Source organism: Streptopelia decaocto, assembly GCF_964273445.1.
Source record: "Streptopelia decaocto genome assembly, chromosome: 12".
NCBI classification, from domain to species: domain Eukaryota; kingdom Metazoa; phylum Chordata; class Aves; order Columbiformes; family Columbidae; genus Streptopelia; species Streptopelia decaocto.
The window spans coordinates 10,103,222-10,111,602 of record NC_138667.1 but is presented as its reverse complement, the minus strand read 5'-3'; the positions used below and the strand labels follow the sequence as shown (position 1 = coordinate 10,111,602).

The 8,381-nt window shown below is 48.5% G+C and overlaps 1 long non-coding RNA gene across 2 annotated transcripts; it reads right to left on the bottom strand.

Moving 5' to 3' along the window:
- Positions 1-496: 496 nt before the first annotated feature.
- On the bottom strand, positions 497-8,140 carry LOC309445353. 2 transcript variants are annotated; one of them, XR_014185272.1, is made up of 3 exons: positions 8,005-8,140; positions 3,679-3,893; positions 497-642 (listed from the first exon to the last, which is right to left on the bottom strand). It is a non-coding gene; the product is annotated as an uncharacterized lncRNA (long non-coding RNA). The 2 variants fall into 2 exon arrangements; XR_014185273.1 differs by lacking the exon at positions 8,005-8,140 and adding an exon at positions 6,498-6,605.
- Positions 8,141-8,381: the final 241 nt, after the last annotated feature.

Sequence of the window (8,381 nt, the reverse complement as noted above, 5' to 3'; positions counted from 1 at the left end):
TACCCTGCAGAGGTGTTTCCATCCAGGTCACTCCCATCCAGCAAAGGCAAAGCTGGATGGAAGGGAACAGCAATGCAGCTGGTTTGGGAGCAACCAGCCACCCGCACTCGCTACAGTGGTAACTGAATATAATTATCATTTGAAGACACTCTCAAGCTGAGAAAAGACTTAACATCCCCTGCAAAGCCCAGCTACAGGGCAAATGTGACCCACGATGTGGTCTCTCAGTGGGGATTGTAAATGTCTGACAGTAACTTTCCTATAAAGTCATTTATTCAGCTTGTCCTTTGCAAACCTCCTCTGCTGAACTGCTCATTGAATGCTGCTGGGAGCAAAGCAAAGAGCAGAGATCACCTTTAAACTTCAGAGGAATGATATCCTCTCCAAGCCTGGTCAAGCTCTACATACTTTCTAGCACTTTAAAAGAGAGTTAAATTAGTTTATCTATACCAGGCCATTCAAAGTTTCCCAGGTTGAGTGGGGATGTGAACCCTTCACACTGTGTTGTTCTCACTCTTGCAGATTCTGTTGTCTTTTACTGAATATTTAGATGTTGAGCGATTCTTTATTTAATCATACCATCTTATCTGTGTGATACAAATCTGCAGCTGTGACATTTCAGGGTTATTGCCTTTGCAGCATCTGTAATAACAGAAGGATGAAAAATGTCAGTATGTGCATGGGACAAGGCAAATATGCACCGAGTGTTTGGGGTTGTTCTACATGAAGAGAAAAGAGAATGGATTGTTTCCCATGTGACGAGTATAGCAGTTGCAAAGGGGAAAACAAAACAAAACAAAACAAAAGGTTGGCATTGAGTATTTTTATTGCTCTAGTCCTCCCTGCCCACCTCTCCTCTGGGTTTCAGTAGTATGTCAGCAAGAAAACTGGAGAAGAGCCAGTTAAATGCAGGACAGAATACACCAAACCATCAGGAAACCCAGCAAAGTCTATGTGAAAATGTCCCTTTTGCAGCTCTGTCTGTGAGGTTGCATTTGGGTTTGGTGGTAAATAACAAGAGCGTCATGGTAAACAGCTCAGCTTTCATGGGGGTTTTCTCTGAACTTCTTCAAAGAGAAGGCAAATTTTGGCTAAGATGCTTTAAGAGCAAAATTAAATGTACTTTTGAAGGCTGTAGTCTTCACCAAGAGGAGGTTTTTGGGCTGGAAGAGGGTGTGCAGCAGGAGGGAGGCTCAGGGGTAGGATGGATGCAGAAATGCCTAATGTCCTGATAAGCAAAACTCAGAGTCTGGAGGTGCTGAAAAATGTTTGTTCCTTCATTTCAAGGGAAATGGCCTGGATAAATCAATAGATATCTTTTTCCCTTTCTTCCCTCTCTGTTTTTTGTTCAGCACCGATGATGCCGGTTTCTATCAGCTGCTCTGCTTTCCCTCTGGGTGTGGAAAGGAGAAGCCAATGCAGGAGAACGTGTCACCTTTGGGGTGGTTCATCACCAATGGGCCCAGAGCCAAGGCCGGCTGCTCCAGGACTGGGCACAAGCCAGGATGGAGAGGAGCAGCACTGGTACCTGTTGTATTAACAGGGAAAGTGTTTTTTTCCAAACTCCTGGCAGGCGGTGACTGCTGATCTGCGGGGAGTACCTCGGCCTGCTTTTATGCACTGCGTAGGGCAAGCAGATTTATTTCCCAAATGAAATATTAACCTCCATGTAACTCCCTGCTTTCTAATGGGGGCACATAGGATGCCATTTATTTGCTTACGAGACTGCTTGACGGCTGTTTTTAATACTTTCATAAAAATCTTTGGCATAGCTAAGGATTCCCATCTCCTTACAATTAAGTGGACACCACCATTCGCTTGAGCAAACAGAATTACCTTGTACTAACGAATGCACGGCTGAGTGAGGCCAAAGGCAGTGCTGTCTGCTAATAAGAAGGAAATGCGCTTGTACCCTCATAAAAATCACATTTTGGCTGTTTTCCCAGTCTGAAGTTGGCGTTTGCTGGCTGCTGAAGACGAGATGGGATGCCAGGGGCTGGCATGATGGATTTACAGACTCCTTTTGCATTTTCGGTTTCTGTATCAGTGAAAAGGATCCCTTGGAAATGAGGGGATCAGGATGCAGGGAAAGGTTTGCTGACTGAAGCTTGAGTGGATCTGAAGGGCTGTACCACTGGGGTAAATAAATCAGGAATTAGCTCATTGCTGAATGACAAGAAAGAACCAGGAGCCAGTTCCCAGCAGCAACTGAAACATTTCCCAGCCTCAACCATTGACTAAACCCAGCTCAAATGAGCTTTTGCAGCTCTCTGAGGATAAGCAGCAGGAACTGAGGTCTTGCTGGTAAAACATCTCCATCTCCTTCATTTTGTGCCTCTTTGCCTTTCCCAGGAAGGCGCATGGGGCCAGGCGTGTGGGTGCTGTCCCACCCCCACAAAATGCTCCCTCCAGCTGGTCCAAGGAGAAACCCGACTGCAGGCAGCAGTTTCATCAACATTTTGCTCTGAGATTTTGACTCATTCCAACCTGAAAGTCAGAACGAAACTCACAGCGAGGAGGTGGGGGTGATCTGAAACACTGAAGTCGGGCTGGAACCAGTCACCGACTGGCAGCCCCACACGTTGGTGCCCTCTGCTCCCCCACCTAGCATCCTGTGGGTGCTGCATCCCCTTTTAGGATGCTCTAGGACCTGATCCCAGTGGGGGGACTGACAGGCTCAGCTCCTCTGTGGCAGAGGTTTTTTTTTCCATCCTGTGACACCGTCAAATGTACACCTAAAGGAAAAGCCCAGACTGAAACACAGCTGTGGCTGAACCAGCCCTAACTCTGTCCTCCAACAACTGGCCCAAATCCCCCAGCCGGGACACAGCCTTTGTCCCACATGAGCTGGGTCCTGCTGCAGCTCAGTGCAGCTCAGCAGCACAGGGGGATGCCTGGTCCCTACTCCAGCACGTACAATGAAGACCCCAAATTATCAAGGCAGGGAAGAGAACATCTCCTTCCCAGCTGAGATGAGGAGCCTGCAGTGCTGCCTGTCCCAGCCAGAGCTCAGCCCCTGACTCTCAGCTCCCCAGAGCCATCATCTGCCCTCAGTGCAGTTTTGGCATCTTCACCTGGGGAAGAGGAGGGAGGCGAAGGCATTGCTCAGTGACACCGAGAGCATCATCCTCCCCATGAAACACGAGTCACCTCCGCAGCGCCCAGCCGGTGTCAGCTGAGACACAGGACTGAGTGCTCTGCCCACACACTGCAGAACACAGCCAGCCAAAATGGGGTGCTCAGCTTCCCGGCAGCACCCAGCCCCCTCCTTCCTTCCTCTGCCCGCCACCGCTTTTGACAGCCACTGGCTCTGCTCAAAAGGATGCTGAGGGTTTTTTTTGCGGTTCATCTGGGCCAGATGGCTTCAGAAAGAGAAACCGGGGCTTATCTCCTCCCTCCCTGAGTTACATGCAGCTCTCCAAGCAGTTTGTGTTGGGGTTGATGCGGTGGAGAGGAGTTTTGCTTAAAGAGAGCTTCGCCTCACCACTGCACACACGCTCTGGTGCTGGCAGCACAGCCCTGCCAAACATCTTCCCACCCCTGACAGCAGGGACAGGGACAGGGACAAGCACGAAACGGGGGATAAAGACAGGGACCCCTGAGGCACACCATGATACTCAGCACTGCTGCAGCCCACCAGCTTCCCCATGCTCTGTGCGTGCAGCGCTCTTTACTTACCGATGAAAACAGCTTGAAGATGTTACTGCAATTATTTCATGACTTCTCGAGTCTAGTTTGACAGCAAACTGGTGCTCCGGCCCCACAGGCAGGCGACTGTGCTACAGAGCACGTCAGAGACATCACTGCTCCTCCAAATGACACTGGGTTGTCCTCATGTGTCCACCCTGGTGGCTCACCACCCAGCAAGCTGGTGGGTGAGAGCAAGGCTGAACCTGGCAAAATAAATCCATAAATAAATAAAACCACATTAACCACTATTTCAGCAAACAATACAGTAAACCGCAGGGGAAGGGTGGGGATACACTGAAATTTGCAGGCTCTTGTTACATACAGCCACTGTTCAGCTGCGTGGCAGTTACTTACTCATGTTGTTTATGCGGAGATATCATGCAAATAAATATAAAGCAGCGCTTGCTATAGAGACTGAGCGTAACTCTCCTGACAGGAGAAAGAGCATCCCGCTTTGGCTGCCCGGCAGCTGCCGCATCCCCCAGCTCAGCATCATGCAGCTCAAAAAGTACTTCTGAGGTCTTTTTCGGATGGAAGTCATGGACAGCTCAAGCCGGGGGAAATGGGCACTTTTGAACAGAGGCTGAACTTCTTCTGGAAGTAATTGCAGGCACTCAGCACGTTGGAGCAGCAGGCAGAGATGGAGCCTGGGAATAATACAGTAATAGCCCAAGCCTGAGCAGAAGGGGTTTCTATTAAGTGCGATGCTTAACCTGTAAATTTCCCACAACAACCTGCAATACCTTTCTTTGACTTTCCTAACACAGATATGAACCACAATGTGAAATGCCTTTAAAACATAAACATGACCTAACACCTGCTGTAATGTTTCCTATGCCACTTTTGCTTTAGAGAAAACCAAGAAAATGAGGCTGGATGGCATCAACCACCACCAAAAAGCAAAACTGGTGAAGCCACAGGATTGAAGATCATCTCCTAACACAGCTCCCACCTGCAGGCACAGCAGCTTTTCAGGCATTACAGCTGAGCCTCACACTAGTGCCAGCATCTGCATTTACCTGAAAGGGTTTTTTAACCTTGTAGGCACAACTATATTTAATATCTTATAGGAAAAACTGTATTAATAGAATTTAAGGTTGAAAAATCCAATTCTGTGTGGGAAGAGAGAGGCCTTGACTCATGTCCTTCCCAGTCATGACACATGGCATCAGCCATCGCCAAGGCTCAGCCCTGGGACACTCACAGCATGGTGGGGTCCCTGCATCCCTGTGGCTCATCCTCCAGTCCAGGCTGATGGACAGGGACCATCTTCTGAACTCTACTTCCAAGGACATACAATTTTGGAGGATTACCAAGAAGCTGAGGTATACATCAGTGGTTTGAATAGTGGCTTTTTACAACTATTTTTAGGTTTTTGCTGATACACTTGAGTGCTGGGAACCCTCCTGCTGCGTGCTTGGAACCAGTGGAGGTGATGGAGGCTGCGGGTTTCCCCACTTTCCCACCTCGGGCAAGGCAGGACGGCAGCGATCCCGGCCCCGAGGACAGCCACCACCTGCACACTGAGTCCCTGCGTCCTGCACAAATCTGCATTTGATGCTACAACAAATGAAGAACCACTGTTCTCACAACTGTCTGACATAAAAATCATTCCTTAGGAATTTCCTGGAGTGGAGAAGAGAAAAAGCCACCCAAATCTGGGCAGAACACTGCAGAAACCCAGTCTCTGGCCCAGACTTCATCACCCAGGTGGGACCCCCTCTCTGTCCCCCTTATCCCCCAGGATGCCAACACCCACTCGCATCCCACACGCAAGTGGTTTCTAATCAAAGGCCACTGCAAACCAGACTGAGATCACCAGCCCATTTTACATCAGACACTAACCAGACATAAGATGATCGCTTCAACTTAATTATATAATAATCAGGCCTTCATATTCCTGTCATCTGCAACTGTCAACAGCAGCCTGAGCAGAGCTGCTGCTCCTCTGGAAGAGCCATCACTCATCACCCCTAGCTTCTGAGGTGTCAAAATAGGGGTAATTTTCCCTGTGATGTCAAGTGATGGCTGTAAAACAACCCACGGTGCTTCAGCTCAGAGCACCAGCACGGACCAGCTCCTGGGGCCGTGGGGATGGAGAGGTGGGATAATGTCCCAGCGGTGGCACCAGCGTTGCACCTCCATCGAGTGAAACCTCCTCCTCGCCTTATGTGAGAAAGCTGTGTAAGGCATAAGTATTTAAGCGTGTTGTTAGGAAAAGTTAAATACAAATGGGCATGTATTTTTCCCTACAGGATCAGAAAATAAACAGAAGAATATCCAGTTCCTTGAGGTCCAGCTGAGCACAGCATCCCTCCAGCACGCGTGGGGAGCTGGATGTGCTCCCCCTCTGTCGGAGGAGACCACGGCCTCTCCCAGCTCCTCTGCTCACCAGGACCGATCCTGCTCCCTCCCTGCATCTTCCACAGCTGAACCAAATGCGCAGGATTGTTCCAACTCTCCCAGGAGAGCCAACAGCCCCAGGAGGTTGATACATAAACCCTTTGGCTTTCTCCTTCCCCGTTGGCTGCCTCTTCTCCTGGCCGAGTCACAGAGCTCCCCATGCATACACACGCTACTATAACTAGAATGTTTATTGTTATTTAACTTTCACAGGCACCGTGTACAGCTTGCAAGCAATCCAGGATTGCTCTGCTGCCTGTCAAAAACCCTGCCACCTTTCTAGTTTCCCAGCGAGTCACTACCATTGCTCCAGCAACACCTCATCAGCCAACAGGCAGGTGGAAAAGAATATCTCATGCAATTAAAGCCATGATTAATTTTACAGGAGAAGAGTAATGACTTACATGGCGGGTTTCCCTCACCCTTGGCCAGTGCTGCTCCCGTGCACCCGCAGCCGAGCTTTTCTGTCTCACCCCTGGCCCAGCCACACTTCAACAAATTCCTGATTAATCGCCCTGGGAGCAGCCGTGACTCATTGCCTCCTCCAAACAAGCACCTTCCTCACCCCGAGCCCGCTGACCTCTCAGCCCTGCCTGCAGCCGACACAGGTTTTGGCAGCTCGGGTTATCATCACCATGGAGCAAATTGTACCCACACAAGCAGCCGACCCTGCCCTGAGTTGTCCCCGTGTCCCCACCGTGCTTGGTGACAACCCCCAAGCCTGACCCAGACTGCAGCCAGAGACACACAGAAAATGCAAAAGCAAATTTGAGCAAAGTGGCTTAAATCTGCATCACAAACATGACTTTTTGCATCCACGTGCTTTTACAAGGGAAAGCTGTTAACCGTGGTATTTTTCCTAAGTAACTTATCAGACAACATTTCTGCTGTTTGCAAGGGTATGTTGGCCCAAAACAGGTGCTCGGCTGCTCTTTCTTACCTCCGAGTTTGACCTTCTCTTTGCTTTCATAGGGCAATTAAGTGAACAACTCCAAAGGATGTTTTGTTCTTTGAAAATAATTCATTGGTCTTATACCAGCTCCTTGCAGCAAAGTTCTGGAGATCATTGCGGAACTCCCTGAGCTCCTAAAAACCAAAGATTGTAAAGCCTGCTGCCACCTATGGATGGAAACCAGTGAGAGCAGGAAACCTCCCGGGAGGCGCGAACGGCTGAGACTTCAGCTCCGAATGAAAGGCACGGGTAGTGGGGAGCTGCCCGCAGCCCTGGGCTTTCTCCTCCTTCAGACAAATTTAACAAGGTTCAGGACACAGAGGGCTGAGGGCAGGTATTGGGAAACTTGCTTCCCATCCTGTGATTACATACAGTACAAGAAAAACAAAACAAAACAAAAAAAACCCCACCAAACCAACCAATAAAAAAAAACCATAAAACCCACACACAAAATCCCACACCATTTTTTGGCTTGCTGGATTAATCTGATTACAGTGTTTTTATTTTTTTATTGACAGACTATAGCTTGTCTTGCCCTTTATCTAATTGGTACAAATTTGCGTTCAGATTGCTAAGGTGATAATTTCTGCAATAAAACGCTACAGAATACCTAAAATGGACATTTGTGGGGCCATGCAAACTACAGAGCAGTGTTTTCTATCCTCGCTGGAGGGAATGGGGTTATCTATAATAGCAAGTGCACATTACTGGTATAACATCATACCTGGCAGAGCTTTTAGTCCATGGCTGAGGCTGTTTGGTGGCTGCTGGGGGACACCTCCCACCTGCCAGCCAGACCTCATGGGGACCTGTGGTCCCCTTTGCCCCACAGGACCAACCTTTTACCATAAATTGGACCAAAAAAATGAGACAGTAGTGAGCACGATGCAGGCAAATGACCACAATTCAATGTTCTATAAGATACTGTTGTGTACACCATATTCAGCACTTATACTCACAGTATTCAACTGTCTTGTCTTCCTCTGGTTATCTGCACGCACGCTCTGGAAGTGCAAAGCTGACTGCAAGGTTAGTGGTCTAATCCGCTGGCCTGAGATATCCACCACAACCACTGCCTTACTCTTTAGAAAAAGATTTAGTCCTTTCAACACAGGGTTAAAGATGTCCTATTATTTTTTTCCTTTTTGCAATTTCTTCTGCTTCAGCTTCTTGAAAAACCTGTTTTTCTTTTATCTTGAGTCATTTGCATGAAGAAACTATTGTTCTAAACTGTGACTCATCAGTTTGCATCACCACTTTCCAAGCCCCTCAGGGGCACGCAGGCTCCGAAGCAGGCAACGGCAGCCAGCCTTTATTTACCAATAAATAGGCATTT